Source organism: Myotis lucifugus, unplaced genomic scaffold (genome assembly GCF_000147115.1).
Source record: "Myotis lucifugus unplaced genomic scaffold, Myoluc2.0 scaffold_613, whole genome shotgun sequence".
Taxonomy (NCBI): Eukaryota; Metazoa; Chordata; class Mammalia; order Chiroptera; family Vespertilionidae; genus Myotis; species Myotis lucifugus.
In genome coordinates this window covers 33,206-46,034 of record NW_005871661.1, presented here as the reverse complement: position 1 = coordinate 46,034, position 12,829 = coordinate 33,206, and the positions used below count along the sequence as shown (strand labels likewise).

Here is a 12,829-nt window from a genome sequence, read left to right as displayed (position 1 = left end):
GGGGTGTTTTTTGGGGACAGAAAAAGAACCCCCCATGGTGTAAATTAGGAAGAGGAGGGAAGCAAGAAGGGAGACCCAGGAAGCTAGACTAGAGGGAGGGCATCCCCACTGTCTAGTCAGGCTCCAGAGGGAGGAAGACAGTCTGATCCACATGGTAGGCCCCCCAGCAACGCAATGAGGAAGACTGTGGGACCTGGTCCTGGGGCCGAGGCTGGACTGGAGAGGATTTCTGGCCTAATGTCACGTCTTTTGTCTGAGACAGAAAATGGCAAATCAGAAATCCAGAGGGGTGATCCAATTGTTACTTACCAGAGATGAAACGAGCCGGTATTGAGTGGGGCACCAGCAATGGGGAAGGAGAGGTCCTGGATCCGGTGTCCTCCTTGGCCATAAGGGAGGGAGGCCAGCGATTGCTCCCCTTCCCCGTGGAACCCTCCTGGGTTTTCACACCAATGTTAGGGTCCCCAAAGGAGGTACGCATGAGGCTGAAAGTGTAAGATCATAAATGTATTAGGTCATCTGGAAACTCAGATGTTTTCAGCCCCAAAATGGCGCCAGTACCCAGGGACGGGGAGACAGAGTTTTAAAAGGCTCTAGGTGGGCTTTTCCTGGCAGAGAATTCTCTGGGCGGGTCTGTTCCTGGGAAGGTCCGGAGGGGAAGGTTAACGGTCTTAGCAAGTGGAATGTGGACTAAGCGAAGGGGAATGTTGGTTGTGAAGTGGCCTAAAGGTCAGTTTCCAGGAGAGGGGGTATGGATTCAATCATTTGATCAGACCTAACCGATAGACACTGTGTTCATGGGTCAGAAGGCTCAATATTGTTGAGGTGTAAATCTTTACCAACTTGATCTATAGAATCCATGTGATTCTAATGAACATCTCAGAAGAGTTTTTGTAGAAACTGACAACCTGATCCTAAAACTCCTATGGAATTGCGAAGGACTTAGAATGATCAAAACAATGTTGCAAAAGAACCTATGATAACGTTACAATCATCAGGACGGTGGAGTAAAGACATGCACAAATGTCACTGGATCTTCAGAATCGAGAGTCCAAAATAGACCCACTTATGTATGGACAACTGATTCCTGGCAAAGGTGCTAAGCAAGGCAACAGAGAAATGATAGTCTTTTCAACAAATGTGAAGGGAACGCTTGGGATGTCCATAGGCAAAAAAGTGAACTTCAATCCACACCTTATGTCATATATAAAAATAAACTAAAAGATGGGTCATCATAGAGTAAAATATCTATAGGTTCTAGAAGAAAATGTCTGTGACCTTGGGCTAGGCAAAGATTTCTTAGATATAATACCAAAAGCATACGCCATAACACACACACACACACACACACACACACAACCCCTGATATACTGGACTCCTTTCCACTTGTTAGAAAATTGAAAGGTAGGCTATAAACTGGGAGAAACATTTGTAAGTCATACATACAATAAGGGGCTTGTGTCCATTATATATGAAGAACTCCCCAAACTCAATCAGAAATCAAACAACCCAATTTAAAAATGGACAAAATAAAAAAGGGATTAAGAAGTACAAATTACGAGTTATAAAAATAGTCACAGGAATGTAAAATACAACATAAAGAATATAGTCGATAATGTTATAATAACTATGTGTGGTGTCAGATTACTAGATTTACTGGGGGATCACGCTGTAAGGTATGTAAATCTGATCACTATGTAAGGTATATAAGGTATATAAGTCTGATCACTATGCTGTACCAGTATACCTGAAACTAATATGATCTTGTATGTCAACTATAATTGAAAAATAAATTTAAAAAATAATTTCACACTGGGCAAAATATTTAAACTGACATATCACCAAAGAAGACATCTGAATGACAAACAAGTGTATGCAAAGATGCTCATCATTATTAGCCATTAGGGCAGTGATGGCGAACCTTTTGAGCTCGGCGTGTCAGCATTTTGAAAAACCCTAACTTAACTCTGGTGCCGTGTCACATATAGAAATTTTTTGATATTTGAAACCATAGTAAAACAAAGACTTATATTTTTGATATTTATTTTATATATTTAAATGCCATTTAACAAAGAAAAATCAACCAAAACAATGAGTTCACGTGTCACCTCTGACACGCGTGTCATAGGTTCGCCATCACTGCATTAGGGAGATGCAAATTAAATCACAGAGATATCATTATGCACCTATTAGCATGAGTGCAACGGAAAGACTGACCATAGTAAGCAAGCATGAAAATGTGGAGGGACTGGAACCCTCACACACTGCTAATGGGTGTTCAGGAACAATGGGGCTGTCCTTAACCAAATCTTTCCAAACCTCATTCAAGGAATCGCTGTGTTAATTTCTTCCCTGCCCAGTTTCCTCTTCACAGGGCCATTGCCCACCAGCTTTCCAGTGTCACACAGGCCACCTCCAGCAATCTGGAGTCGGTCTAGCTTAGAACCATCTTTCCTGCGTTTTCTTGGAGGCCTAGGACTATGGAGTTAGCCTGCCTGGTGTGTTCAAGACGGCCAGCCCTTTCAGGTTTGCTTGTTTGCTGGTTTGAGGGGTCTAGTTCGTGCCCAGCTAAACAAAAGAGAAAGATGGAATGAACTCAGCTCATTTGGACAGGGTTTTGAGGACTGAGCACTGCCCGGGTGTCTGCTGCAGAGCGCTTTTCTGCTTGTGTTTCTGTTCCTGGCAGAGGAGGGCTGGGCAGGAAGGACCTGCGCTCAGCTGATAAAGCCAGGCCCTTGTGCCAGGAACCCTGCGGTTTTTCTGTCTTTGGAAGTTCTCCCCTGGGCCTCAGAGGAGAGGACTCCCTCGAGGAGGAGGTGTTTCCCCAAAGTATCTAACGGGGCCAACCCAGGGGAGCAGTTCCCACTGGGATGTGAAACCCCCGCAGGTGGGCGCGCAGTCGGTCCCTGCCTGGCGCTCAGGTGGGCACGCGGTTCTGTCTGAGCCGGCTTGCGGGTGGGCACACCTACTGGTAACCATCCCCGCACCCCAACCGGGACTTGGGGGAACTCAGGCTGCCACCTCTTCTCTGCTGCTTTTTACTTCTCCTAAAATAATCCTGAGGAGTTTCAGTCCCTCTGAAATGACCAGCAAGAATTCTCGAGCGCTAAAACCAGTCAACGCGGGATTTTTATTAGTGTTATTTGAACCCGCAGTTGGTGCTGTCAGCCTGGAAGCCGGGGCAGGTGTGAATCTGCCCACTGAGATTCGGGCGGTGGCCTGGGCACTCCTACCTCCCCCAGCGCAAGTGACTCTGCGGGACATGACGCAACCCCAACCCAAGGTGGCTGCACAGATGCACCGCCAAGCTGTGTGCTGAGAAGTTCATAGATGCTCACAAGGGCTGCTTGCTGAACTTTGTCCAATTTCACTTTTAAAAAACTCTCAACAGGTTCAGATGCCCTTTAGGGGGAACAGGGATTTACCAAAGGTTTATAAGTGGAGCAATCCACTAATAAAAATAAAAATCATCACATGGTCTCACTGGGTAGCAGGATATTTTGTTTTCCTTTGGCAGTGATCCATGACCGACTTGTTAATTAAACTGTACCCCACGAAATAGGTCACTATGAATATCTCCCTGAGTAGTTGCTGGCCCTCATACACCTCCCCTGGGGCCCGACCTCTTCATCTGTCAAGTGGGGCCAGGGTGCTGGTCTTACCTTCCTAATAGTCTCCTCGTGAGGATCCAGGTCAGGGAGGATGCTGCCGAGGATGGACGTCAGCCAAGTCCCGCCCCTCCTGCTCCTCACTTTGCCCATCTATGAAATAAAGGAAAAGGTGCACTTTATTAGTGATGCTTCTGCTATTTTACGTTAAAAACGCTGGAGTCCTCATTATAAAATATTGACACTTGCTAATTCTGGAACATGGGTATGAGGATTTTGTGATATTATTTTCTGTATTCTTCTGTAGTCTTCAAAGTCTCTTGTCCCAATGAAAGAAAAGAAGAAGAAAGAAAAAATTTTAAGCCCTAGCCGGCTCAGTGGATAGAACGTTGGCCTGCGGACTGAAGGGTCCCGGTTCAATTCCGGTCAAGGGCATGTACCTGGGTTGCAGGTTCCTCCCTGGCTCGGGCCCTGGTCAGGGCACGTGCAGGTGGCAACCAATCGCGGTGTTTCTCGCACATTGATATTTCTCCCTGTCTTTCCTTCTCTCTGAAAATCAATGGAAAATATCATTGGGTGAGGACTTAAAAAAGAAAAAGAAAAAATGCTAAGATTCCTATGAAATCTGGTCTCCTCTAGTTGGACTTTCTCTGATTCTGTGGACAGGAACATTTTCAGAAAACCCTAGTGCTCTAGGATCCAGGGGCATTACTGTCGTTCATTGTGGTTGCTCCACCCCACCCCCACCCCCCGCTGTCTACCCCGCCCCCACCCCCAGCTGTCCAGGCAGCTGCTTCTCAACCAGCCTGCTGACTTGCTGGTGGGATAGGAGTTTTCTAGTTGAAGGCAGGTGAGTCAGGCTGATGTCCTTTATAGTATACAGTTCTGATTCCATTTCATCCTCCCCCCAACAGTCCCCACCTGTACCAAACAGAAACATACACCTGTACAAAGAGAAACCCCTATCTGGAGTCATTAGAAACTTGCTTTGTGTAACAAAATCCCAAACTTTCTTGGGCTTAACCAAACCACATTGCTAGAGAAAGCGCACATCAACGTTTCCACTCCTCTGACTTAAAAACAGCCGAACTAAATTAAGTAACAACAACAACAAAAAGTTGTTCCACACACAGTGTGCTGTGCTCTTCGCGCCACTTTCAGCCTGAAACAATTTCATGCTTGAGTTATTAGCTTATGAAAATAGGCACAAAGGGGGAAAATGTGCACAGATCCCGGCTGTATTATTAGTCAGAGCTACAGCTGAGTGCGTGCCGCACAAAGGCGTGCTATTCTGCCCCGGTATCTCGGTTTTGAACAAAATGCCGCTCACTAATGGGTTATGCCTCATATAGCTTTTTGTAATCATTAGGTTGCCAGTCTCTGTAATGTATCCTGGTTTTCATTAGGAGTGTGTTCTTCAGGTGGCAGGCACTCAAGTGTGCTCACACAAACACACAGGCAACACACACATAGGCACACACATCTTTGAAGTCCCCTTTTGTTGGTGGCTGAAAAGGAAGATCATGGAGCTGTGAGTCATGTTAGGAAAACCCCACAGTATTGATAAAGATACTATCTGGAAGTCAGAGTGGCGGTGGACTTGAATGCAGAGTGAAGATGCTGCATTGGGGGCGGTGACCCGAGTGAATGAAGGGCCTAGGTGCAAGCTGAAGGTGGGGACAGAGCGGGAGGGTCTGACCCTCACCTGTCTCCTCATTCAGGAGGCAGCGCTGGGCTAAACTCCCCGGGGCAGAGGCATGGGCTCACTTGCTGAGTGCTCTCAGATCTTAGGATAACGACAAGACTCCAGCAACCCCCCACCCCTACCCCCACCCAGTTTGGGAGGTTTCTGGCCTGAGCTCAGAGGGGTTGCCCCAAACCAGTGGCCACAAGGGAGGTAAGAAATAAAGGAGCCAAGTCTGGGCCTGCTGGGTTTTGCTTCTGCAAAGTCCAGACTCAGTTCTAGAAATCAAGGCCTTTGAGTGTTAACTTCTAAAAAAAAAAAAAGGGGGCAGGGGAAGGCAAGATAATAATCAGGTGAAAGGATCAGGGAGGGACCTGAAAAGCTTGGGGAAGATGATGGTTTTCTAACCAAGAGTGAATCACTACAGGGCCAGCGGGATCGGGATGGGACACTGGCCCCCAGAGCCATAGCCTCCCCTCAGTTCTCTGCAGCTGGGGAAGCCTGGGCCTTGGCCCCTGGATTAGGGTAATGGGATTCGCCCCAGACGCTGCCGACCAGGAGGGCAGTAATTGGGAACCAAATGTGCTCTTTGAACCTCTTTGAAGTGTTAATGAATGCTTTGATTGTGTTCTTTCCTCCTCTTTAAGACAAAGTGGTGCACTTTGCCAGGGAGCTTCCCTGCTGGACGCCGCCTTGCAAAGACCATTCTTCAGGCTCTGCCTTCACTGGCTGGCCGGTGCCTCCCAGGGCTGGGGGCCCAGAGCCAGCACCCAGGGGCCAGCTCCCCTGGAAAACACAAAGGTGCTTGTGGTAGCGCTCAGCCCCAGTGTCCTGTTCCGTGCTAAGCGACAGAGGCATGTAAAGCTCCCGCTGCTGTATCCTGCAGAGGTCACCAGGCTGGACGTAATTCAGGAACAGAGTCCCCAGCAGATCTGCCCCAGTCTGCCTTCACCCTCCTTTTACTGGTGATACCCTGGGGCAAAGTGGTTCGCCTAGGCAAGTGGTCGGCAAACTGCGGCTCGCGAGCCACATGCGGCTCTTTGGCCTCTCGAGTGTGGCCATGAAGTTTCAATCGCACTGTACGTGCGCTCCCGCATGTGGTATTTTGTGGAAGAGCCACACTCAAGGGGATGCAGTTTTCCGACCACTGGCCTAGGCCCTCATGGTCAGGTGCTGTAGATTCTCCCAGCTGACATTGAACCCTGAGGCTCATCTGGCATAATACCCCCGCTCCTCCTTGCCCGGCTCCCAGTGCCAAGGCACCATCAGTGGGATGGAAACCTGCAGACTGGAGGGAGGTGGCTCAGAGGCCACTGAGGTGGAACCTGGTGCCATCCACAGGGAAACATAGGCCAGTGCCACAGCTCTGGACTCCAGAGGCCAAGATGTCCAGAGGGGACACTCCCAGAGGGGCTGTAGGCTGTGACAGAGACCCAGGTGGCCTGATAAACCCTGTTAGGTTCGAAGTGGGATGTGGAGAGAGGGGTGTGCGCCAGAACAGAAATTCAAACCTGGGAAGCAGCCCATCTTACCTCTCCCCCACCCCCCACATTAGCATCTCCACAAGCGTCTGGCCAGCTGTGCGTTCTCTCACTGAGTCTTTGCCATGAAATCCGTGTCCTCATGAGAACTCCTCCCACTTTTATTTTCACCATCTTCATCACTCCAAGTGTGCAGCTCAGGGGAGCTGAGCAGGTGAACATCGCTGTATAACAGATCCCAGAACTCCTCATCTTGCAAAACGGAAACTGTCCCCATTAAACATTAACTCCCCGTCTCACCTGCCCCCAGCCCCTGGCACCCACTATGCTACCTTCTGTTTCGATGAATGTAACCACTCTAGGCCCCTCGTGTAAGTGAACTATATAATTGTCTTTTTGTGCCTGTTTTATTTAGCATAATGTCCTCAAGATTCATCCATGTTGTCCCATGTACCAGAATTGCCTTCCTTTATATATATTGATTTCAGAGAGGAAGGAAGAGGGAGAGTCAGAAACATCAATGATGAGAGAGAACCATTGATCGACTGCTTCCTGAACACCCCACACTAGGGATCAAGCTCACAACCTGGGCATATGCCCTGATTGGGAATCAAACCTCGACCTCCTGGTTCATAGGTCAATGCTCAACCACTGAGCCATGCTGGCTGGGCTGCCTTCCTTTTTAAGGCTGAATAATATTCCATTGTATGTGCAGACCACATTTTGTTTATCCATTCAGTTGTGGGTGGACATTGGGTTGCTACCACCTTTTAGCTATTGTGAATAATGCTGCTATGAACAAGTATCGCTTCGAGATCTTGCTTTTAATTCTGTTGGCTAATACCCAGAGAGGAATTGCTGGATCATATGGTAGTTCTATTTTTAACTTTTTGAGGAACTACCAGACTGTTTTCCACAGCAGCTGCACCATTTTACATTCCCATTAACGGTGCACGAATTTCCCAATTTCTCCACATCCTCACCGACATTTGTTCTCTGCTTTGTTTTTATAGTCGCCATCCTCATGGGTGGGAGGAGGATCTCGCTGCGGTTTTCTTTTGCGTTTCCCTCATTCTTAGTGATGTTGACCATCTTCATATGCCTGCTGGTCACTTGTATATATATCATATTTGGAGAAATGTCTATTTAAGTACTTTGCCCATTTTCAAATCAGATTTTTGTTGTTGGTGAGTTGTAGGAGTTCCTTTTAACGACCCCCTTCCTCTTTTTTTCCAACTGAAAAACAAACAAACAAACAAAAAAACCCCGAACAGGTCAAAGATGTGGATAACTTACTTGCTGGACTTTGGCCGGGGCAGGGAAAGGCGGCGGCGAGATGGAGCTACAGCCCCGTCCTCCCAGCCACACGTCTCAGCAAACACTGCGATCAAATGCACCCTCTGTGTTCACAGCCTCACGGGCCAAGTAGCTATTTGAAAACCAGCGACAAGCACTGGCTACAGAGAACTCTGAAGCGTGTAATATCCACTTTACTGACAGTCCCACTTTTTCCTTCTTGCCCCTGCAAAGGAGGGCAGAGTGAAAAGGCTGTTCATGGAAAAATAAACTTAAATGGATCAGTGCTGGGCAACCATTTGCACATCTGTTCTTAACAGGTTTCAGCTGAAACTACTGAAAATATACACAGATCTGTTTATGTGGAACCAGTTAAATATGATAAGATTACAACTTGGAGGGTAGCTCTGGACTTGGTGGGGGAAAACCACCCTCTCCCCGGCGTCCACAGATGCTCCTCGCGTCTTACCACAGATGTTGCTGAGGGACTCGGGTTTGCTGTGAGTGGAAAAGATCTTCATGATTTGAGATTAGTTACAAACAAACCCAAGGTGTCCCAGCAGCCTCTGTGCAGCACAGAACTCCCGCCTGGCCTCCGCTCTGGGCCGCGTCCTTTGTTATCAGAGGGGCGACCGCAGCTGGGAATCACTTGTCTCTGAGTAATGCTGTCTTCACTCCCCCGACAAGCCACTTCGGAGGAAGACAGTACGCAGGCTGCTTGCACACAGGGCCCGGTTGTCTGCTCTGTGGTTTCGAAGATGCCTGAGGGCGCAGTGTCCCCTGAGGACGCGCAGCAGAGGCAGCGACTGCCGTGGGCTGTTTCTGTGGCACCGTGCCCTGTTGGGAGCCTTTCTTACAGAGCACACAGCGCCCTGCGAGGCCACGCTGTCCTCCCACTGGAGAGAAGGGAAGACTGAGGCTCTCGGGTGCTTCGTCCAGGGCCACACGGACAGCAAGCAATGAGCTTCCCTAAAGGAACAAAGCTTTTCCTCGTGTCTGAATACCCCGTGGGGCAAGGCCACAGCTCAGGCCCCACCGCGTCCCCCGGAAAGGGAAGGAGCGGGGGGCAGGGGCACAGTTAATCAGCAGCTTTAGTTACTGATGCTGGGGGTGGGCCCAGACACGGTGGGCCCAGATCTTTTGGGTTTTGTAAAGAGAGCCAGGAATTGCTAGGTTTTAACAGGGTGGCTCAGGTATTAAAAACAAACAAAATAAAACAAAGCAAAAGAACGGACTGTGGGGCCTTTGGTGGGGCTGGAGGCGGGAGGAAGGGATTGCATTGGCTGTCTCTCCAGGTAGGGACTTAGGGGGTCTGACTATCAGGGTACTTGTCTCCCAGTGCAGAGGCCTCTGTTCCAGGCAACAGGCCCACCGCTCAGCACCCTGGTCCCCATCTCCCGTCTAACACCCCCCGCCCCCAGCACACTGTACGTGCATTCACTTGTAAGCATGTATCTAACAGTTTATCTTTACAAAGTGGCATCTGTCTACAAAACACCCCACAGGACATGAGGATAGCAGTCACATGGCCTCAGGAACAGCCCAGATTGTCATCTGACAACATCACCCCCACCCCCAAGGGGCTGGGCTGTGATCGGGAAGGTTCTCATTCCTCTGGACCCCACGCTGTGAAAATATACCCGTGTTTGTTCATTGAAAACAATTTTTTAATAAGCAGCCTGGTGGACAGTAATTGTGAGTGGCAACTTGATTACATGGGGATTTTTAGAACAAACAGCATATTAGATGACAGTGAATTTTAATTAAAAAATGTTAACCGTTCAATTGATGACAAGCATGGTGTGTCACTGGGGCTGTAAGAGAAATCAGGACGGCCCTGGCCGGTTGCTCAGTGGTTAGAGCACCAGCCTACAGACGGAAGGGTCTAGGGTTTGATTCGCAGTCAGGGGCACATACCTGGGTTTCAGGTTTGATCCTCAGCCCTGGCCAGTACACGTACAGGAGGCAACCAATGTGTCTCTCCCACATCGATGTTTCTCTCTCTTGCTCTCTTTCTCCTTCCACTCTCTCTAAAAATCACTAGAGGAGGCCCTCCGGGGGCCCACATCCCATCTTCTACAAAGGACCTACGTTATCTCAAAGGCCCCATTGTCCCAGGACACCTAGGCAGCCCTTGAGAGGGTCAGCTTTTCTGAGCAACACATGTGGGGCTGCCTTTGTGTGATTGGTTCAAGGTCATCTTTGTGGGCCTGATACTGGGAACACATGATTCTGAAGCAATCGGGTTTTTGGGCCGGCACCAAACATCAAACCCAGCCAAAGTTTCACTATTTAGAAGGGTTTTCTTCAAGATGACTCTATAATTGAATAGAAAAATACAATTTTGTTAGTGCATTGGCTCAAGAAAGGTCATCTAAAGCAGGCAAAGTGGTCTGCCTCCTTTCAGACAGGTCTCTGCCTGACACTCCGCGAGGCCGCTGTCCTGCCTCACTCACAGCCCCGTGTTCTGGCCACCGGGCCCCGTGCAAGAAGGAAGCCGCTGCCCTGAGTCTCGGGAGCCTGACTCTTCCCTGGGGCAGAGGAGCGGCCACAGGGCGCCGGTGGGCTGGGGCCTTGGGGATGGTGGGACCAGCCTGACGGTGGGGCACCAATGGTGCCTGTTTCCTCCCCGAGAGAACAGCTTGCGGGAGTGGGCTGCAGAGCTACCCGTGAGCCAGAGCAGTACAAGCTGCTCCCTAGAAAGAGACCACAATGCAGAGTCCAGGCTTCAAACCAGGGTCACAGAACAGCAAATGGCAAAGGCCTTGAGGTGGACCAGGCCAGTGCAGGTGGGTGGGCCACAGCTGTGACATAGGGGAGGGCTGGTTGTGCCCAGGACTGGCCAGTGCAGGTGAGTGAGCTACAGCTGTGACACCGGAGAGGTACTGCCTGTGCCCAGAACTGGGCCAGTGCAGGTGGGTGGGCCTCAGCTGTGACACAGGGGAGGTACTGGCTGTGCCCAGGATTGGGCCAGTGCAGGTGGGTGGGCTACAGCTGTGACCCAGGAGACGTACTGGCTGTGCCCAGGACTGGGCCAGTGCAGGTGGGTGGGCCCCAGCTGTGACACAGGGGAGGTACTGGCTGTGCCAGGGAGGAGGCAGAATTCGGTATTAAAAGCAAGAGGAAGCCACTGTTGGGTTCCCAGCAGGAGAGAGGCGTGGCTCAGTGAGCATTTTCAAAGGTTCCACTTGCTGCTGAGTAGAGTCTAGAGTGGGGAGGCTGGGCCGTGGGCCACGGGGGTGGGGGGCAATGGACGGGAGACTGGGCGGGGGTTGGAACCCATGGCACCTTTCCCAGGCAGAACCAACTGGGTGAGGAGGTGAGGACTCAGCCATTCCTGCTGCCAGTGTGAAGGTAGGAAGTGGCGCGTCTGCCTGTCCACGGCAGGTGCCACGGCCACGAGGGCAGGGCGGCCCTCCCTTTGCTCCTTGGTCCCCGGCACGGGGAACAGGCGTCTGCCTGCAGCAGAGCTCCTTCGGCCCGGCCGCCCGCCAGTGAAGTGGGAAGTAGGGCTGGGCGGGATGGCGGCTGGCGGGCGGGGGCCCATTGTTCTTTCTGAGAAATCACGAGCAGATCCCTAGCAACACGGTGACTCAACAGACTCAGGTTCCTAGCAAAGGCTGTTGGCGACGCAAAGGAAGTTCACAGGGTGCTGCTGATGTGGACCCGCTGAATCGGCTCCACTGTGGTCACATGACGCCTGGAGTGCAGCAGGTGAGCTGGCCCAGATCCTGTGCCCACGCCCTGCTGCGCCCATCCGGCCCCCCCAGCACTCACACCTCGAGAAGCAGAAGGAGAGTTCCCACTTCGGGGGGAACCGCGCTTCTGAGCTCGCTCCTGGACTGCCACACGAGCTGCACGATCCCATGACCCCACAAGTTTATCAACCAGAGGAGCCGGGATGAACCCTGTGGGGTCTTCCCAGGGCTGGAAGGGCTCCTGGAGGTGGGAAGGGAGGGGTGGGGTTCCCAGCTCAGGGCGCAGTTTGGAGAAGGGCACGGGACCGGCTTCCTCTGAGCCAGCACATGTTCCAGTCTAAATATAGCCCGGGGTGACCCAAGACCTCTTCCCCGGCGGGAGACCTGTGGTTCTGTCTTGTCCAGGATTTCAGTGATTTCTGAGGGCACCTGAGGCTCTTCATTCACAGCCCGGATCCCATGGGCCCTGGTCCTACGGGTGATGTCAACCCCTTGTGGGAGGCGGCTCTGCCCATGAGGGGTGCCCTCTGGCCCCCACCCCAGGAGATCCCGGCATGTGCTGCCAGGCTGCCCTCTCCAGCCAGCGAGTGCCTCAGGCCTCTGCCTCCCAGGAAGGTCCCTGCACCCAGGCTGGCATTGAGTGATGCTTCTCCCACCTCTGGCATCCACGCTTTTCACTGGACCGCGGACCCCAGCCCTCCGAACGCAGCTGCAGCGCAGAGGAGTCATGCTTCTGTCACAGGTCAGGGAGGTCCGAGGCGCAAGCCTCTTGGAAAGCTGGACCTGTGGGGGCCTCGGGCACCGAGGTAACTCTGGGCTTGGAGCCTTCGCTGCTTGTTTGCAAGTGAGGGGAGAGTTTTCTGTGTCTGAGGGGCCCTGCTCATTGCCGCACACACCCTCCAGGGCAGTGGTTGGCAAACTCACTAGCCAACAGAGCCAAATATCAACAGTACTTCTTCAAAATAGACTCGCCCAGGCCGAAAACCGACTTCTGCGCATGGGCCACAAAGTTTCAATTGCATTATACGCGTGCTCGCACGTGGTATTTTGTGGAAGAGCCAC

At 51.2% G+C, this 12,829-nt stretch overlaps 1 long non-coding RNA gene across 2 annotated transcripts; it reads right to left on the bottom strand.

Annotated features, from left to right (window-relative positions):
• Positions 1-309: 309 nt before the first annotated feature.
• LOC106694756 lies at positions 310-8,291 on the bottom strand. Of its 2 annotated transcripts, none has more exons than XR_002826751.1 (3): positions 8,070-8,291; positions 3,663-3,761; positions 310-485 (listed from the first exon to the last, which is right to left on the bottom strand). It is a non-coding gene; the product is annotated as an uncharacterized LOC106694756 (long non-coding RNA). The 2 variants fall into 2 exon arrangements; XR_002826752.1 differs by lacking the exon at positions 8,070-8,291 and adding an exon at positions 4,049-4,074.
• Positions 8,292-12,829: the final 4,538 nt, after the last annotated feature.